Raw genomic sequence first — 21,505 nt, forward strand, 5'->3', positions numbered from 1 at the left:
ATCAAGCGCTACAAAGAAACTGGCTCACATGAGGACCGCCCCAGGAAAGGAAGACCAAGAGTCACCTCTGCTTCTGAGGATAAGTTTATTCGAGTCACCAGCCTCAGAAATCACAGGTTAACAGCAGCTCAGATTAGAGACAAGGTCAATGCCACACAGAGTTCTAGCAGCAGACACATCTCTACAACAACTGTTAAGAGGAGACTTTGTGCACCAGGCCTTCATGGTAAAATAGCTGCTAGGAAACCACTGCTAAAGACAGGCAACAAGCAGAAGAGACTTGTTTGGGCTAAAGAACACAAGGAATGGACATTAGACCAGTGGAAACCACCGTGTCTTTGTGCGACGCAGAAAAGGTGAATGGATGGACTCTACATGCCTGGTTCCCACCGTGAAGCATGGAGGAGGAGGTGTGATGGTGTGGGGGTGCTTTGCTCGTGACACTGTTGGGGATTTATTAAAAATTGAAGGCATACTCAACCAGCATGGCTACAACAGCATCTTGCAGCGGCATGCTATTCCATCCGATTTGTATTTATTTGGACCATCATTTAACCAACCAAGATGGTTTGGGGTGAGCTGGACCACAGAGTGAAGGCAAAAGGGCCAACAAGTGCTAAGAATCTCTGGGAACTCCTTCAAGATAGTTGGAAGACCATTCCTGGTGACTACCTCTTGAAACTCATCAAGAGAATGCCAAGAGTGTGCAAAGCAGTCATCAAAGCAAAAGGTGGCTACTTTGAAGAACCTAGAATATAAAACATAATTTCAGTTGTTTCACACTTTTTTGATAAGTATATAATTCCACATGTGTTAATTCATAGTTTTGATGCCTCAGGTGTGAATGTACAATTTTCATAGTCATGAAAATACAGAAAAGTCTTTAAATGAGAAGGAGTGTTCAAACTTTTGGGCTGTACTGTATATGTAATATATACAGTATAAAACCAATGTATACTGTGTGTGTGTGTGTATATATATATATATATATATATGTGTATATATATATATATATATACACACACACATTGTGACAGGGTCACTGGCGATCTATGTGAGGGGAGATATGTGTCACAAAGGTTGCTATCTTCCATGAGGTGAAACCCAGAAGTTTCTCTCCAGTATGTTATGTGCTGAGGGGTTAGTCAGCCACGTCAGGGCTGGTTTTTTTGAGTCGCTGTAAGAGATGGGCAGGACAGCCACTCACCATATCTCCTCCCCAAGAGTGTGGTTGGTGAAGTTAAATGTCCAGCTGCTGAGTTTTTTTCTCTGCTGTGTGTTTGAAGACAAGTAAGTCTCCAGTCGGTAGCTCCAGTGGGAGCTGAAGATTTACTCTATCCTAAGTGGGCGAATCCCGCAGGCATATGGACTGAGCTGTAAGTTATTTTTTGTTTTGCCATTATGCTAGAAAGGCCATATTTATTTTGTTAAATCCTGCATGGGTCAAGAATCGTTCCTGTGTCTACCTCTGAGGGCAGCTGAGTGAGCCAATCTATCACATTATATATATATATATATATATATATATATATATATATATTTATACTGATCAAAAAAATAAAGGGAACACAAACAACAGACTATAACTCCAAGTAAATCAAACTTCTGTGAAATCAAACTGTCCACTTTAGAAGCAACACTGTTTGACTATCAATTTCACATGCTGTTGTGCAAATGGAATAGACAACAGATTGAAATTATTGGCAATTATCAAGGCACAATCTACAAAGGAGTGGTTCTGCAGGTGGTGACCACAGACCACATCTCAGTACCACTGCTTTCTGGACGAGGTTTAGTTCACTTTTGAATGTTGGTTGTGCTTTCACAATCGTGGTAGCATGAGATGGAATCTACAACCCGCACAAGTGGCTCAGGTAGTGTAGCTCATCCAGGATGGCACATCAATGCGAGCTGTGGCAAGAAGGTTTGCTGTGTCTGTCAGTGTAGTGTCCAGAGGCGCTACCAGGAGACAGGCCAGTACTCCAGGAGACATGGAGGGGGCTGTAGGAGGGCAATAACCCAGCAGCAGGACCACTACCTCAGCCTTTGTGCAAGGAGGAACAGGAGGAGCACTGCCAGAGCCATTCAAAATGACCTACAGCAGGCCACAAACTGTCTGTCTGAGTGCCTGACATCCACAGATGGGGGTTGTGCTCACAGCCCAACACCGTGCAGGATGCTTGGCATTTGCCACAGAACACCAGGATTGGCAAATTCGCCACTGGCGCCCTGTGCTCTTCACAGATGAAAGCAGGTTCACACTGAGCACATGTAACAGACATGACAGAGTCTGGAGATGCCATGGAGAGCGATTTGCTGCTTGCAACATCCTTCAGCATGACTGGTTTGGCAGTGGGTCAGTAATGGTGTGGGCGTCATTTTTTTGGAGGGCCGCACAGCCCTCCATGTGCTTGCCAGAGGTAGCCTGACTGCCATTAGGTACTGAGATGAGATCCTCAGACCCCTTGTGAGACCATATGCTGGGGCGGATGGCCCTGGGTTCCTCCTAATGCCGGACAATGCCAGACCTCATGTGGCTGGAGTGTGTCAGCAGTTCCTGCAAGATGAAGGCATTGAAGCTATGGACTGATCCGCCCGTTCACCAGACCTGAATCAGATTGAACACATCTGGGACATCATGTCTCACACCGTCCACACCGTCCACCACGTTGCACCACAGACTGTCCAGGAGTTGGTGGATGCTTTAGTCCAGGTCTGGGAGGAGATCCCACAGGAGACCATTTGTCGCCTCATCAGGAGCATGCCCAGGTGTTGTAGGGAGATCATACAGGCACGTGGAGGCCACACGCACTACTGAGCATTATTTCCCTGAGGCATTTCCACTGAAGTTGGAGCAGCCTGTAACTTCATTTTCCACTTTGATTTTCAGCATCATTCCAACTCCAGACCTCTGTGGGATATTATTTGTGATTTACGTTGATCTTTTTTAGGTTTTATTGTTCTCAACACATTCCACTATGCAATGAATAAAGATTTACAACTGGAATATTTGATTCAGTGATATATAGGATGTGGGATTTTAGTGTTCCCTTTATTCTTTTGAGCAGTATATATATATATATATATATATATTACTATATACACACACACGTGTACTTTAATCATTAATGTCCCGTATGCATGGGTAATATCCATTAAATCATCAATAATTTGTTTTATCTCAGCCTGGAAGAGGAAGTAATGTTCTCGTACTAATAGTGATAAAAAGCAATAAGAATGATCTATTCATTAGAGTGCTATAAACTTTATGCCGTTTGAAAATATAACCAAAATGTCTAAATTTCCCAGTACAGCAAGGTTTAGATGCTGCTGATGAAAAGCAGATTCTATCTTGATAGCTGCTATGGCAGATGGCACGGGCATTTCTGCTTTTTATCAGTATTAGTATCAGAACATTTCTCTCTCTTCCAAGCTGAGATAAAAAATCATTGATGATCTACCTGGAAATAATAAACTAATCTTCACTGGTGCATGTATAGAAAGGAAAAAGCAAGCACAACCAACCAGACACTTCATAACAGTGCTAACGAGAATGCAGTTTGGTTACTGTTGCTTGCTTGAGAGTATTGAAGAACAAGTATGTTTGTACTTGTCTTTTATTACTCTACCCAACAAAGCATTTAGTTTGGTGACTTTACATTTTTTCCAGGTTTCTTTTAACGTGTGGCTCACATGTAAAGTTGAGCAAAAAAATTATCAAAACTCTGGTTTTGCAGCCACGTCGGTAGCATGTTGCTCACATGAGAGGCCTGAAGGTAGCCGGAGGTTTGCAGATTCCCTTTAAGTAAGGATAATGAGGAGGATTGAGGAAATTAGCTATTTGCAATCATACCATTTCTTAAGCAGATTTATAAATGCTTCCATTAATGTGAATTCAAGTAAGGAGAAGTTATTACTAGGGATGAGCGGTGCTCGGATGTGTTCGTTACTCAGCGAGCATTAGGGGGTGCTTGAATGAAAACTCAAATTCCTACTCTGCAACTTTTGAGCCTGTTATGCAGCCAATAAGCATGCAGGGATTGCGTGTGAGTCACTATAGTAATGTAGCCATCTTTGTTGTGGTATTACTGTGATTTGCTGGCTGTGTAACATGATCAGAAGTTATAAAAGGACACATGCCACCTGTCTCGGCATACTGATGCCGTTGCACAGCACTGTGACATTTTGTATTGGAGTGAGAGAGTGCTTGTCAAGGCCTGTATGCACAGTATAATGAATCAGAGGCCTGTGGTGTTGATACTGGTACTGAAGCTGAACCATCATACTAACAGCCCTTTTAAAGGCTAATCATTTGCAGCACATGGAATCTACATTTAGCCTAGGGAGGGAGAGAATCGCAGAAGCTGAAAGAGTGACATAATCCAGTCTGTAGACAGGAATCAGGCCTGTGCAGTCCATTGGCAAATATTTAGGTGCATTTTTTTGTTGTGGGGGCTCAAAAAATTGAATATATTTTGATTCATCGAGTATTACATACGTTTAGTTCCTTTTTTGTGTTATATAACACACACAAAAATCGTTGAAACATTTTTCTGGGTTACATTTCTCAGCCATACACTATTCCGTAGTGTGCAGTAAAGTTCTGTGATCTCTTTAAAACTGCTAAAAAGATTTCAAAAAATTTGTAGGCCTCCATTTCTCAGACATAGTGGTACATGGTCTGTGAACATTTCTGTGATCTGTAAACCTGATAAAAAGCTTGTTCAAATTCTGCAGGTCTCGATTTCTCAGACCTAATGTTACAAGGTCTGTGAACATTTTTGTGATCTGTAAAACTCCAAAATAGGGTTGAGCGAAATGGATCGGACAAATTCAAAAATCGCCGACTTTCGGCAAAGTCAGGTTTCATGAAACCCGACCCGATCCTAGTGTTGGATCAACCATGAGGTCGGCAATCTTCGCGCCAAAGTCACGTTTCGTATGACGCTTTCAGCGCCATTTTTCAGCCAATGAAGGAGGATGCAGAGTGTGGGCAGCGTGATGACATAGGTCTCGGTCCCCACCATCTTAGAAAAGGGCATGACAGTGATTGGCTTGCTTTCTGCGGCGTCACAGGGGCTATAAAGGGGCATGCACGCCGACCGCCATCTTACTTTTGCCGATCGTAGCATAGGGAGAGGTTGCCGCAGCTTCATCAGAAGAAGGGATATAGTTAGGGAGGGAAGATTAAGCCCCTAAACTGCTTGTGCTGTCTGTAGCGATTTCCACTGTCCAACACCACCATTTGTTTGCAGGGACAGTGGAGGCTATATTTTTGTGCATCAGCTTTGTAGCTTATTAAGCTGCCTTATAAGTCTCCCTGATAGCTGCATTGCTGTTTGCACACCGCTGTGCAAACCAACTGCTTTTTTAAAAGCAAAAATCCTGTTGCTCCTTTCTGCACAGTGATCTTGTTTATTTGTCCACACTTTTGTGTGCAGCAGTCCTTTTTATTGCTGCCATACTTTTCCTGAGATCATTGTAGGGAGATTGAAATTGTACTACAGTCCTTGTATTTTTTCATATATCTTCCAGCCACTTTCTGGCACTGCATTGATTCAAAGTGACAGGAGACAGCATTTGTCCAGTACTACTTTTCCTCCCTTATCGATGTTCTCCCTCACAGGTCATTCCCCTTTGATTACTGGGCATCTAAAATAGACACCTGGCCTGAATTGGCAGAATTTGCATTACAGAAGCTCGCTTGCCCTGCTTCTAGTGTGCTATCAGAAAGAGTCTTCAGCGCTACTGGTTCAATACTGACCGAAAAAAGGACACGTCTGGCTACCCAGAATGTTGATGATCTAACCTTCATTAAAATGAACCAATCATGGATTTCAAATTATTTTGCCCCACCTTCTCCTGCTGACACGTAGCTTGCCTGAAAAATGTCTTGCTTTTGGCCTCCTCTTACTGACTTCTCCAATTCTGCCATTTGCAGCTGCTGAATGTCCACCATAGGCCATTTTTATAGCTCCTTAAATGGGCTTACTCCCCCCACAGGGCCGTGGTCACCACCTGGCGCAAGCACCCGTGCGAGTGCTGTTTGCCTGGACAGGTGGGTGCGCCCACTCTTGGGCGACGGCACTGGCACAGGGTCCCTCATAGTACAATGAAGTGTCTCTGACGGTGGTGGTGCACAACCAATGTCAGACACACCGTCGTAATATGAGGGGCCCTGTGCCAGTACTGCTGCCCACGAGAGTGTTCCCCCCCAGCTCGAACAGTGCTTTACCACTTGCAATACTTACCTCTCCCTGCTCCACCACTGTGTATTCTGTGCTGTTAAATCCTTCAATGGCACCGCCAATACAAATCTGTTGAAATGATAGATAATAGTTAAAATATACAGGGGCCCTGGCCTCCATTTAGACGAGTTAATACTTTGCGCCTACTACCACTGTCTGCTACTCAGCAGAGGAGCTAACCCCAGTACCTAGCTATGCCGCCTGTTTAGCCTGTTACCAATTTTGAACTGCCTTAAGCCTACTTTTGAATTTGGGCATACGAACTGTGTCTGCGCCACTCATTACAGTTGTCCTCCACTGAACAAAGCAATTCCACCTGTTTAGTCCTGTTACCAATTTTGAACTGCATTTAGCCTACTTTTTTATTGTGTGCCTACAAACTGTGTCTGCGCCACTCATTACAGTTGTCCTCCACTGAACAAAGCTATGCCGCCTGTTTAGTCCTGTTACCAATTTTGAACTGCATTTAGCCTACTTTTTTATTTTGGGCCTACTAACTGTGTCTGCACCACTCATTACAGTTGTCCTCCACTAAACAAAGCTATGCTGCCTGTTTAGTCCTGTTACCAATTTTGAACTGCATTTAGCCTACTTTATTATTTGGGCCTATATCTGTGTTTCCTCCTCATCCTGCCCATTGCCCAGCCAATGCTAGATGACACTGCTGGTACATTGACCCAGACCACTACATTCCCCTTGCACTCTACACAGCCTGAATCTCACCCTGCTGAAAGTCAGGTTCCCCTTCCCGCATACTATACCACCTTACACGGGGACAAAGAGGAAGGTGCAGAGGAAAGTGCAGGTTCCTTCATCAGGTGGGGGGCATACTCATTGGCGACGTCACTGGCACAGGGCCCCTCATAGTACGTAAAAGTGTCTCTGGCAGTGGGAGGCGCCACCCGTCGTCAAACACACCACCATACTATGAGGGGCCCTGTGCCAGTGCCAAGTGCCAATGAGTGGGCCCCCCTGCTTGCTCAGGATCACAGCACTTGCAAAGTTGAAATACTTACCTCTCCCTGCTCCACCGCCGGGACTTATTCCGCATTTCCTGTGCCCACGAAAATCTTTAGCCAGCCCTACCCCCCCACAACTTTAGCCAAATGACCCCCTGTTTTCAATGCCTAACTATTATTATAAAGTAAATTAAGATTTACAAACTTAAGAAATAAGAATTGATGTTTTTGGCATTAAAATGGGCACTGTAGGTGTTTTCCTGTCCTCCACTCACTGCCGACTTTGATTCCCCATTGATTTGCATTGGGCTTCGTGTTTCGCTCGGCCCCAAACTTTTCGAAATAATTGGCCGATTTCACCCGACCCGACTTTTGACATCGTGAAACCCGACTCAATCCTAAAAAAGTAAAAGTCGCTCAACTCTACTCCAAAAAGCTTTTAAAAAGTTTTTAGGCCTCCATTTCTCAGCCATACAGTGTTACCTTGTCTGTGAATATTTCTGCATTCTATGTGAACAAAGGCTTTTAAAAATGTTGTAGGCCTCCATTTGTCAGACATACAGTATTACTTTGTGAATATGTCTGTGAGGTCTAAAAGTGAAGAAAAGCTTTGAAAATTTTTTGCAGACCTTCACTTCTCAGAAATAAAATGTTTCTTTGTGAATATTTCTGTGAGGTCTAAAAGTTAACCAAAGTTTTTTAAAAATGTGTATGCTTCCATTTCTCAGAAATACAGTGTTATGTGATCTGTAAACATTTCTGTAATGTGTATATTTGCTAAAAATCTTTTAAAAATTTACTAGGCCTCCATTTCTCAGACATACAGTGTTACATGGTCTGTGAACATTTCTGTGATCAAACTGTCAAAATGCTAAAAAGCTTTTTTAAAAATTGTAGGCCTCTATTTCTCAGACACACAATGTTATTTTGCCTGTGAACATTTCTGTGAGATCTGAAAGTGAAGAAAAGATTTTTAAAATTTTCAATTTACAATGATACTTTGTCTGTGAATGTTTCTGTGAAGTGTAAAAGTTAACCAAAGCTTTTAAAAATGTTGTATGTTTCAATTTTTCAAACATTCTGTGTTACATGGTCTGTGAACCTTTCTGTGAACTGTAAGCCTGCTAAAAATCTTTTAAAAATGTTGTAGGCCTCCATTTCTCAGATATACAGTGTTATGTGGTCCGTGAACATTTCTGTGATCTGTCAAACTGCTGAAAAGATTTTAAAAAGTTTCCATTTCTCAGACATACAGTTCTACTTGGTATGGGGACATTTCTGTGATCTGTCAAACTGGTAAAAAGCTTTAAAAAAAAACCTTTGGCCTCCATTTCTCAGACATGCAGTGGTACTTTGTCTGTGAAACGATCCGTGAGGTCTAAAAGTGAAGAAAAGATTTTAAAATTTTGTAGGTTTCCATTTCTCAGACATACAGTGTTACATGGCCTGTAAACATTTCTGTGATCTGTCAAACTGCTAAAAAGCTTTAAAAAATTTTGTAGGCCTCCATTTCTCATACATAAAATGTATCAGGTTTCAGGAGGATAAACCCGAAAAATAGACCCTCTGGGTCGTGGCTTCAGAGCCCCCGAGGATGATGGATTCACCCCCTATACATGGAGTGTTTGGAACAGGCCCAAGGGGGATGAAAGCCATAACTGCTGGAGCCAAAGGGGCGACTAATGGCTAGACAAAGAAGAAAAGAAGACGGGGTATGGATGAAGAGACAGGGCTGGCAGCCTTGGCAGAGACAGAGGGCTGTCAGGAACAGCAGAGACACAGGGCTGACGGAACGGCAGAAACACAGGATTGGCGGAACGGCAGAGACACAGGAATGGCGGAACGGCAGGAACACAGGTGCTGGAATGGCAGGAACACAAGACTGGCAGGACGGCAGAGGCATAGGACTGGTGGGACGGCAAAGACACAGGACTGGTGGGATGGCAGAGACACAGGACTGGCGGAATAACAGGAACACAGGACTGGTGTGAAGGCAGAGACACAGGACTGGCGGGACAGCAAAGACACAGGACTGGTGGGGCAGCAGAGACACAGGACTAGCGGGACGGCAGGAACACAGGACTGGCAGGACGGCAGAGTCACAAGAATGGCGGGACGACAAAAACATAGGACTGGTGGGACGGCAGAGACACCTGAGAAGCAGAAAAGGACAAGGCTGAAGCTAAGCGAAGTAAATATAGAGAGGGAGCCTAGGTACCAGGGAAAATGCCAGCAAGAATGCTAGTGTGAGCACATTAGACACTTAGGCGTCGTACCTGAATAGACGCAGGATTGAAATACCAGATGGGCCCGCCATGTTGGGGCAGAGCCACCGGGTCACTACCTCCCAGAAACCTTAGCGGCGGAAGGAGCGCATCTGTGCATGCACGGGCCGCAGAAGCGTCATGAGCCTGAGAACCCGGGCGGAAGAGAGCGAGGGGCACCGTCGGGAGCACGCCAGCCAGACAGGTAAGTATCTGACGACGTGACCATCGTGACACAGTGTTACTTTGTCTGTGAGGTCTAAAAGTGAACCAAAGCTTTAAAAAATGTGCATGCTTCCATTTTTCACTCATACAGTGTTACGCGGTCTGTGAACATTTCTGTGATCTATTAAACTGCTAAAATGCTTTGAAAAAATGTGTAGACTTTCATTTCTCAGACATACAGTGTTACTTTGTCTGTGAATATTTCTGTGAGGTCTAAAAGTGAAGAAAAGCTTTTTAAAGTTTTGTAGGCCTCCATTTCTCAAACATACAAAGTAACTTTGTCCGTGAATATTTCTGTGACAAAAGTGAAAAAAAACTTTAAAAAAACTTTATAAGCTTCCATTCCTCAGGCATACAGTGTTACATGGTCTGTGAACATTTCTGTGATCTCTAAAACTGAGCATTGAAACATATTTCTGGATTGAATTTGATTGTCATCCATACACTTTTGTATTCTTTCTTTTACAATACTGTGATGTAAACTTACAAAAGCAGCTTTGATTGCTGCAGGTGATCACTTTTTTTTTAATTAAAAATAAACTTGGCTTTAAAGAGACCTTGCAAATCCAACATGCATAAGGCGTATGTTAAGGGACAGTGAAGTGGAGGTGCTGATGATGGTGCACGCAGATGCCAATGACGTGGGGTTGCTGGAGCACAAGAGACATGCCCATCCTTAACACATAGGTTTCTGTCCTACTTTGAAGAGAGGCACGGTACACCACTTCTGAAGCCAGAGCAGTGTTAAGAGGTAGTCGGTTGAATAGCAGATAATGCTTCTATCAAGCTTGGCAGAACCACACAGTCTTCCACACGGTCAAGACTTAGCAGCCTAAAGTCTGTATCACTGAATTCTCACCCTGATCCACCTTCTAGAGTCCCAGGAGACTAGTGATCCGACACTAGGACACTCCAAGGAGCTCTTTACCACTACATTTCTTGATTATGGTCTCTCAACCTGCATGCTCCAAGAGGGACAGGTTGACATGCTGTTTAGTGATGCCCAACACTTAGAGCAGCCATGGTCACAAGAATATTATGGTGGGGAAAGGAAAATATGGGTTAAGGATGATGATGATGACATACGGTTGTTGCTAAGTCTTGATGTTAAGTCATGAAGTCAGGATGACCAGGATGATTTAGTGGAAAACGAGGTGGTGGATGAAGAAGTCACCGACCCAACCTGGGAAGCTGATGTGCATAGTGAGGGGAGAGATCAGCAGCACCGAAACAGACAGGAAGAGGCAGTGGGTGTTAGGGCTAGCGGAACGCACCAAATAATAAGACAGATAGAGTAAGGTGCGTTCGCAGCCTGGGGTCCACCGTGCAGAGATGGAACCTGCTGCCAAGTAATGACGGACTATATGGCGGTACAATGTGAATACACACATGGGTTAACTTCACCCTGTGTGAAGGAAGCGAACTATGTTGCGTCACAGGGCCGTGGTACCGCACCAAGAGAGAAAGCAAGGAGTCTCAGAACTCGATCCCAAGACACAGGATTTGAGTTCATATAGACTTCATGCGCTCGACACCGCAACTGGAGTGTCAGAATGACAGAAATAATAATAATAAAGATGCACGAGAGTGCGTGCGGTGCCGCACTGGCGAACGCCACTAACCACCCAGACTTGGGTCAGGAAAGCGCTGTGAAAGCGCATGGCGCCGCACTGGTGGTCACAGCAATTAGACGCTGTATTGTGTGTTACGTGCTGATGGCTAAGTTGGGCGCTAGATAACAATCATCCACCTTCCACGAGCAGTCATACAATAGGGAGGGGATTTTAAAGAACGACTTTCACTCACAACACACACACGTTTACAAATGTATACTAGCGCATGGCCCTGCGGTCATGCGAAGCTTATATAGCTGCAGCACGTTCAGGACCTTCCAATAAAGGGCCAATGGGAAGCTGCCACAGAAGTTTAGCACCTTTAAGACCTTCCTGGAGGACCAATGGGAGCCGCTGCAGCATCTGAGCATGTGACCCTCGAACTCCAACGGGAGATCTCACCCTGGGCATGCTCATAAGGGAAAAAGCAGGACTTAGTCCCAAAAGCGTCTGCTCGCCACTGCCCAGCACTGGCTTCAATGGCAGAAGCAGGAAAAGCAGCAGTAATCCTATGCACAGAGTGAGACTGAGCAAGACGCTGGGAACGACGTCTCTGCTGAGCAGACTCCACTGCGGCTGGAGAAGAATGGGAGATCACAGCAGAAATAGTTCGAGATTCCCCCTGTGCAGAGGTGGGAACTCGACACCTAACAGTGGGGTGACTACAGGGAGAAGGTGGGCCAATGTTCCGCTGAGCACCAACAGTCTGGAATTTCTCCATCGGAGTTAGGTGTTCCCCAGTTTGGGACTTTTTTAAAGAGAGTTCTTAGGCAAACAAAATGGCCATTTACAATCAGTGCCAAGCAAAGATCAGCAGGAGTCTGACCACTAACAACCTAACAACCACCAGCATGATCAGGCACATGTAATCAAAGATCTATGCACCCGACACGGTGGGCAGAATGCTTGGGTCCATGATTTGTGCCATTAGGTGACACCACTGCCTCTTCCCCTGTGCTAGGTGCTTCCTAATCCCCTGTCAAAGACACTGGCGCAGATGCCTCCTGCCCTGCACCTATCTTTGCACATTCTGATAAACCATCATGATGTACTTCCAAATCCTTGTCCCAGCCCAGTGTTCACATGTCCCTACCCCAGGCTGTGGAACAAAAGAAAAGTTCCCAGCTACCCACCCACAGGCCCAAAAGCTAAATAGGCACATTTCCAGGCTGCTTTCTGTGGAAAGGTTGCCATTTAGGCTGATAGACAAGGAGGATTTCTGCCGACTCATGGCAGCAACCAGCCCTCCATACTCGGTCCCCAGCCACTACTTTTTCTCTCAGTGTGGGGTCCCAGTCTTGTACCAGCACGTGTTCAGGAACATCACCCGTGCACATGCCAACGTATTTACTGGCATTGTCCACTTAACAACCAACACGTGGACAAGTGTTTGTGGCTAGGGACACTACATGTCCATGACGGCATGCTGGGGGAATGTTGTGGAAGCTGGGGTCAAGTCAAACCCTGGAACATGTACTCCCGATGCCAAGGATTGCTGGCCCTACATCTGTCTGTGTTTCCTGCATGTCCTACAGCAGTTCCTGTACCCCCTCCTGCTCTTCCTCATCCTCCATCTTCGATGTGATTATTTTTCAAATGTGCAGTACACCTCTTCGCATGCGCAATCGGCACAGACGCTGTCACATGACCACTGTTACATCATCACAGACCGGGATTTAAACCCGGAAGTACCGCTGTATTACAGTGTTCCTCCCTGTTGCACGGCGCACTCGCACACTGGGATACAGGTAACACAGGGAGACGACTCCCCTTTAGTCACTATACCTAACCGCTATACAATTTTTTTTTCCAGCGTGGTTCTTTTTGCAATAGTTTTGCCTTTACCTCTTGCGCTGTCCTTGGCTTATGATGCCCAGCTGGCCTACAGGTATATGTCACTACTCTGCTTTTTTCTAAATACTGCCTTAGGCTACCTGTATTTTCCTATTAATTGCGCTTTCTCTCACATCGTGCTTTTTTCCCTCTTTGCGCTGTTGTCTTCCTGCCCTTCCTTACAGCACATAACAGCTGCAGCAGGTCCCTATAATTTGGACGCTCATAACCGCTTACAGAGCACCCCTTCACATCCAGGTTGTTAGGGTTGGTGGAACGCACCGAATATATTTATTAAGTGGGATTGGTGCGTTCGCAACCCGGGATCCACCGTGCAGGAAAGAACCTGCTGCTAAATAAATGGCGGCACTATATGGCGGTATAAACCAGCTCTGTTAGCTTCACAGAGCAGCCGAGAAGGCAAAGTTCTGTGCCCTGTTAGACTTTCACAGAGGCACAGGCCAACTACCCAGATGTGAGCAGTCAGTGGTCATGCATGCACACAAAACTCCTCGCTGGAGGTGCCAGCATTCTAGGGGCTTATTTCAGCCGGGTCCCTGAACACACTAAAACACAATCTCCTCGCCGGAGGTGCCAGCATTCTAGGGGCTTATTTCAGCCGGGTCTCTGAACACACTTAAACACAATCTCCTCGCCGGAGGTGTCAGCATTCTAGGGGCTTATTTCAGCCGGGTCCCTGAACACATTCCAACACATGACCATACTGGCGCAAAGCACATAACATAAGAGGATACTAGCGCATGGCCGTGCGGCCATGAGAGCCTTAAATAGCTGCAGCACGTATAGGACCTTTCAAAGAAGGACCAATGGAATTGCTGCAGTGCCTGAGCATGTGACCGTAGATTCCCACTGAGAGATCTTGCCCTGGGCATGCTCAGTGTGCAAAGCAGAACTTAGTCCTAGTACTTACAGGACCTTCCGTGAGAAGGACCAATGGAAGTCGCTGCAGTACCTGAGCGATCTCTCCACTGAGAGACCTTGCCATGGGCATGCTCAGTGTGTGCAAAGTAGGACTTAGTCCCAGAAAAGCCTGCTCACCGCAGATCAGTGCAGGGTACAATAGCAGAGCCAGGAGAGGCAGTAGTAACCCTTTGCACAGAATCAGTCTCAGTGAGACGCTGGGAGCGACGTCTCCGCTGAGCAGGCTCCACTGCGGCCGATGCAGAATGGGAGACCGCAGCAGACACGGATTGAGATTCCCCCTGTGCAGCAGAGGAAACTCGACTCCTAACATTATCCCCCTCCTAGGGCCCCCCTCCCTGAGCCTCGCTATGCTCAAAAGCTGCCATAAGCAGCGGAGCCCGAATGTGCTCCACAGGCTCCCAGGTTCTATCCTCTGGGCCGTGATCCTTCCAGTCCACCAGATAAAATTTCTTGCCACATACCACCTTGCACCTCACGATAGCATTCACCTCAAACTCATCCGTGGATGAACCCTGATGACTCAGAAAACCGGGACAAATGAACAGGCTTTAAGAGGGAAACGTGAAAAGTATCAGTGATACCAAGGCGACAGACTTGACCTATTCCAGAACCTTGAACGGGCCAATGTAACGAGGAGCAAACTTAGTGGACTCAACTCGCAGCCTGATGTTACGGGCGGAGAGCCACACTAAGTCGCCAGGAGCAAAGATCGGAGCGGGGCGCCGGTGTGTATCAGCCGAAACCCTCATTCTCTCCTTGGAGGCCCGGATGGCATCCTGTGTGCGGTCCCAGATGTCACGTGCCTCCACCGCCCAGTCTGCCACCCTAGAATTGGTGGATGACACGGGCATGGGCACAGGGACATGCAGATGCTGGCCGTAATTAAGGAGAAAAGGAGTCTGACCAGTGGAATCGGCTACGGCATTGTTCAAGGCAAATTCCGCCCAAGGTAGCAAAGATGCCCAGTCATCCTGTCTAGCAGAGACAAAATGTCGCAAATATGTCACCAGAGTCTGGTTGGTTCTCTCCACCAACCCATTCGTCTCGGGATGGTATGCAGAGGAGTGGTTCAACTCTATGCTGAGTAATCGGCAGAGCTCTCTCCAAAACCGAGCCGTGAACTGGGGACCTTGATCGCTGACAATTTTATCAGGCATACCATGTAATCGGAAAATGTGCTTAATGAATAACGCCACCAAGGCCCATGCAGAAAGTAACTGTGGAAGGGGTACCAAATGCACCATCTTAAAGAAATGGTCGGTGATAAACCAGATAACGGTGCAGCTACGCGACCTGAGTAAGCCCACCACGAAGTCCATCCCAACCATTTCCCAGGGCCTGCCACCGGTAGAGGGTAAAGCAACCCAGCAGGCCGTTGCCGAGGTGACCGATTCTGGGCGCAGGAAACGCACGCCTGAATATAGTCCCTGACATCACGGGCCATATGTGGCCACCAGTACGTTCTCGCCAACAGCTTGGATGTCCTTTTGGTCCCAAAATGCCCACCCACTCTGGAGGAGTGAGCCCAAGAGAGAACCTCCAGTCGCAAATTTGCTGCCATGAAAGTCTTGCCCGGGGGCACAGACTCTAGCGAAATCGGAGATACAGTTCTCAGGCTCTCAGAAGGGACAATAAGCCGAGGCTCCTCCTCCTCAGATGACACTACGGAGCGGGAGAGAGCATCGGCACGAATGTTCTTTTTCCCGGAGAGAAAATGGAGAGTAAAATGCACCCGGGAGAAGAACAGGGACCATCTAGCCTGGCGAGAATTCAGCCGCTGGGCCATCTGTATATACACCAAGTTCTTGTGGTCAGTGAAGACTTGGAAGGGAAAGCGAGCTCCCTCCAAGAGGTGTCTCCACTCTGAAAAAGCCAACTTCATGGCTAGCAACTCCCTGTCCCCGATGGAATAATTCCTCTCCGCTGTAGTGAAGGTCTTGGAGAAGAAGAAGCAAGGACCGTGAGCATCCGTTTGGAAAAGGACTGCTCCAGCACCAACAGATGAGGCATCCACCTCCATGATAAATGGCTTATCTACATCGGGGCGATGTAGGATGGGAGCGCTAGCGAAATGTGACTTAATCGAGAGAAAGGCCTTTTAAACCTCCTCTGACCACAACTTGAAATTTGCTCCCTTCTTGGTGAGGGCAACCAAGGGAGCTACCAAAATTGAGAAGTGTGGAATGAATTGTCGATAGTAGTTAATGAACCCCATAAAGCGCTGCACCACTTTAAGTGAATGAGGCTCCTGCCAGTTGATCACAGCCTGTAGCTTGACAGGATCCATAGCCAAACCCTGGGCAGAGATAATATAATTAAGGAAAGGCAAGGACTCCTGCTCAAGCACACACTTCTCCATCTTGGCGTAGAGGGAGTTTGCCCATAAGAGATCGAAGACTTTGCGAACATCTCTCTGATGGGAGTCAATATCTGGAGAGTAGATGAGAATATCATCCAGATAGACTACGACCGAGGTGGTGAGCATATCCCGGAAAATGTCGTTCACAAACTCTTGGAAAATGGCTGGGGCATTACAGAGCCCAAAGGGCATCACCAGATATTCACAGTGCCCATTCCTGGTGTTAAAAGCCATCTTCCATTCATCCCCCTCACGGATGCGAATCAGGTTCGAACACATGACCATACTGGCGCAAAGCACATGACATAAGAGGATAATAGCACATGGCCGTGCGGCCATGCGAGCCTTAAATAGCTGCAGCACGTATAGGACCTTTCAAAGAAGGACCAATGGAATTGCTTCAGTGCCTGAGCATGTGACCCTAGATCTCCACTGAGAGATCTTGCCCTGGGCATGCTCAGTGTGCAAAGCAGAACTTAGTCCTAGTACCTACAGGACCTTCCGTGAGAAGGACCAATGGAAGTCGCTGCAGTACCTGAGCATGTGACCCTAGATCTCCACTGAGAGATCTTGCCCTGGGCATGCTCAGTGTGTGCAAAGTAGGACTTAGTCCCAGAAAAGCCTGCTCACCGCAGATCAGTGCAGGGTACAATAGCAAAGCCAGGAGAGGCAGTAGTAACCCTTTGCACAGAATCAGTCTCAGTGAGACGCTGGGAGCGACGTCTCTGCTGAGCAGGCTCCACTGCAGCCGATGCAGAATGGGAGACCGCAGCAGACACGGATCGATATTCCCCCTGTGCAGCAGAGGAAACTCGACTCCTAACACAGTTACACCATTATTCAGTGACCCCCAGTTAAAAGTTTGATTTAATTTTTCATCAGAGTACCTCTCACGGGCCTATGCTGGGCACTAGGACACTGATCTAATCTACACCATCTAGGTTAGCGCTGTTACCATAGGTCTTATGATGAGTCTCACGTTTGTTTTCCTCCTATACAGCATAATGGACACCTTTATGCACTGTTATTTATGCTAAATTGTATTTTTTAGGTATTCACCTTAGAGCCTTAGCACTCCGCTGTATAGACTCACGCTTCTTCAAGCACTCTGAAAATCTTGCTCGTATTATGTGAGAAACGGTGTATCCTTTATTGTACCTCAACATCACTAGTACACCCACAAGTGTACACTGTTATGTTGGTATCACAGTAACTGGTTTCTCTTAACGACTAAGAATAGTATGGATCGCACCTCCACTGGAATCACCTACAGCTCATGGAGCATCACTGGATAGCATTTCTCCTGTCGTGCTGTTCACTAGGGTTGAGCGAAACGGATCGTTCATTTTTAAAAGTCGCCGACTTTTGGCAAAGTCGGGTTTCATGAAACCCGACCCGACCCCTGTGTGGGGTCGGCCATGCGGTACGCGACTTTCGCGCCAAAGTCGCGTTTCAATGATGCTAAAAGCGCCATTTCTCAGCCAATGAAGGTGAATGCAGAGTGTGGGCAGCGTGATGACATAGGTCCTGGTCCCCACCATCTTAGAGAAGTGATTGGCTTGCTGTCTGCGGCATCACAGGGGCTATAAAGAGGCGTTCCCGCCAACCGCCATCCTACTGCTGCTGATCTGAGCCTAGGGAGAGGTTTCTGCCGCTTCGTCAGAAGCAGGGATAGCGTTAGGCAGGGTCCATTAACCACCAAACCGCTTGTGCTCTAGCGATTTCCACTGTCCAACACCACCTTTTGTTTGCAGGGACAGTGGAAGCTACTTTTTTTTTTTTCTCAGCGCTGTAGCTCATTGGGCTGCCCTAGAAGGCTCCCTGATAGCTGCATTGCTGTGTGTACGCCGCTGTGCAAACCAACTGCTTTTATCAAAGCACAAATCCTGTTGTTCCTTCCTTTCTGCACAGCTATCTTGTTTGTTTGTCCACACTTTTTATTTAATTTGTGCATCAGTCCACTCCTTATTGCTGCCTGCCATACCTGGCTGAGATTACTGCAGGGAGATAGTAATTGTAGGACAGTCCCTGTTTTTTTTTATTTTTCTCCCTAAAAAAATAAAAAATAAGTTGTGGGAGATTAAGATTGGCATTTCTGCTAGAGTGCCATCCCTGTGTGTGCCATCTCTCTCACATAGTGGGCCATAGAAAGCCTTTTTATTTTTCTGTTTTGACTCCTGGGTGTGCCATCTCTCTCTCTCAAATAGTGGGCCATAGAAAGCCTATTTTTTTTTATTTGGTTTCTAAATTCTCCCTGAAAAAAAAAAAAAAATCAGTGGGAGATTATCATTGCCCTTTCTGCTTGTGTGCCACTCCTGACTCCTGGGTGTGCCATCTCCCTCTCTCTCAAATAGTGGGCCATAGAAAGCCTATTTTTTTTTATTTGGTTTCTAAATTCTCCCTGAAAAAATTAAAAAAAATCAGTGGGAGATTAATATTGCCCTTTCTGCTTGTGTGCCAGTCTTGTCTCCTGGGTGTGCAATCTCTCTCTCTCAAATAGTGGGCCATAGAAAGCCTATTTTTTTTTATTTGGTTTCTAAATTCTCCCTGAAAAAATAAAAAAAAATCAGTGGGAGATTAATATTGCCCTTTCTGCTTGTGTGCCACTCCTGACTCCTGGGTGTGCCATCTCTCTGTCTCACATAGTGGGCCATAGAAAGCCTATTTTTTTTTTATTTGGTTTCTAAATTCTCCCTGAAAAATCATTTTTTTTATTTGGTTTCTAAAGTGTCCCTGAAAAAATAGAAAAAAAAAATCAGTGGGAGATTAATATTGCCCTTTCTGCTTGTGTGCCAGTCTTGACTCCTGGGTGTGCCATCTCTCTCTCTCAAATAGTGGGCCATAGAAAGCCTATTTTTTTTTTATTTGGTTTCTAAATTCTCCCTGAAAAAATAAAAAAAAATCAGTGGGAGATTAATATTGCCCTTTCTGCTTGTGTGCCACTCCTGACTCCTGGGTGTGCCATCTCTCTCTCAAATAGTGGGCCATAGAAAGCCTATTTTTTTTTATTTGGTTTCTAAATTCTCCCTGAAAAAATCATTTTTTTTTATTTGGTTTCTAAATTCTCCCTGAAAAAATAAAAAAAAATCAGTGGGAGATTAATTTTGGCCTTTCTGATTGTGTGCCAGTCTTGACTCCTGGGTGTGCCATCTCTCTCTCTCAAATAGTGGGCCATAGAAAGCCTATTTTTTTTTTATTTGGTTTCTAAATTCTCCCTGAAAAAAAAAAAAATCAGTGGGAGATTAATATTGGCCTTTCTGCTTGTGTGCCACTCCTGACTCCTGGGTGTGCCATCTCTCTCTCTCAAATAGTGGGCCATAGAAAGCCTATTTTTTTTTTTTTTTGGTTTCTAAATTCTCCCTGAAAAAATAATTTTTTTTATTTGGTTTCTAAATTCTCCCTGAAAAAAATCATTTTTTTTAATTTGGTTTCTAAAGTCTCCCTGAAAACATAAAAAAAATCAGTGGGAGATTAATATTGCCCTTTCTGCTTGTGTACCAGTCTTGACTCCTGGGTGTGCCATCTCTCTCTCTCAAATAGTGGGCCATAGAAAGCCTATTTTTTTTTTATTTGGTTTCTAAATTCTCCCTGAAAAAATAAAAAAAAATCAGTGGGAGATTAATATTGCCCTTTCTGCTTGTGTGCCACTCCTGACTCCTGGGTGTGCCATCTCTCTCTCAAATAGTGGGCCATAGAAAGCCAATTATTTTTTCTATTTGGTTTCTAAATTCTCCCTGAAAAAATTAAAAAAAAATCAGTGGGAGATTAATATTGCCCTTTCTGCTTGTGTGCCAGTCTTGACTCCTGGGTGTGCCATCTCTCTCTCTCTCTCAAATAGTGGGCCATAGAAAGCCTATTTTTTTTATTTGGTTTCTAAATTCTCCCTGAAAAAATTAAAAAAAATCAGTGGGAGATTAATATTGCCCTTTCTGCTTGTGTGCCACTCCTGACTCCTGGGTGTGCCATCTCTCTCTCAAATAGTGGGCCATAGAAAGCCTATTTTTTTTTATTTGGTTTCTAAATTCTCCCTGAAAAAATCATTTTTTTTATTTGGTTTCTAAATTCTCTCTGAAAAAATAAAAAAAAATCAGTGGGAGATTAATATTGCCCTTTCTGCTTGTGTGCCAGTCTTGACTCCTGGGTGTGCCATCTCTCTCTCTCAAATAGTGGGCCATAGAAAGCCTATTTTTTTTTTTATTTGGTTTCTAAATTCTCCCTGAAAAAATAAAAAAAATCAGTGGGAGATTAATATTGGCCTTTCTGCTTGTGTGCCACTCCTGACTCCTGAGTGTGCCATCTCTATCTCTCAAATAGTGGGCCATAGAAAGCCTATTTTTTTTTGTTTGCTTCTAAATTCTCCCTGAAAAAATCATTTTTTTAAATTTGGTTTCTAAATTCTCCCTGAAAAAAATCATTTTTTTAAATTTGGTTTCTAAAGTCTCCCTGAAAACATAAAAAAAATCAGTGGGAGATTAATATTGCCCTTTCTGCTTGTGTACCAGTCTTGACTCCTGGGTGTGCCATCTCTCTCTCTCAAATAGTGGGCCATAGAAAGCCTATTTTTTTTTTATTTGGTTTCTAAATTCTCCCTGAAAAAATAAAAAAAAATCAGTGGGAGATTAATATTGCCCTTTCTGCTTGTGTGCCAGTCTTGACTCCTGGGTGTGCCATCTCTCTCTCAAATAGTGGGCCATAGAAAGCCAATTATTTTTTCTATTTGGTTTCTAAATTCTCCCTGAAAAAATTAAAAAAAAATCAGTGGGAGATTAATATTGCCCTTTCTGCTTGTGTGCCAGTCTTGACTCCTGGGTGTGCCATCTCTCTCTCTCTCTCAAATAGTGGGCCATAGAAAGCCTATTTTTTTTATTTGGTTTCTAAATTCTCCCTGAAAAAATAAAAAAAAATCAGTGGGAGATTAATATTGCCCTTTCTGCTTGTGTGCCACTCCTGACTCCTGGGTGTGCCATCTCTCTCTCAAATAGTGGGCCATAGAAAGCCTATTTTTTTTTTATTTGGTTTCTAAATTCTCCCTGAAAAAAATCATTTTTTTTAAATTTGG

This window comes from Ranitomeya imitator, chromosome 6 (genome assembly GCF_032444005.1).
Source record: "Ranitomeya imitator isolate aRanImi1 chromosome 6, aRanImi1.pri, whole genome shotgun sequence".
NCBI classification, from domain to species: Eukaryota; Metazoa; Chordata; class Amphibia; order Anura; family Dendrobatidae; genus Ranitomeya; species Ranitomeya imitator.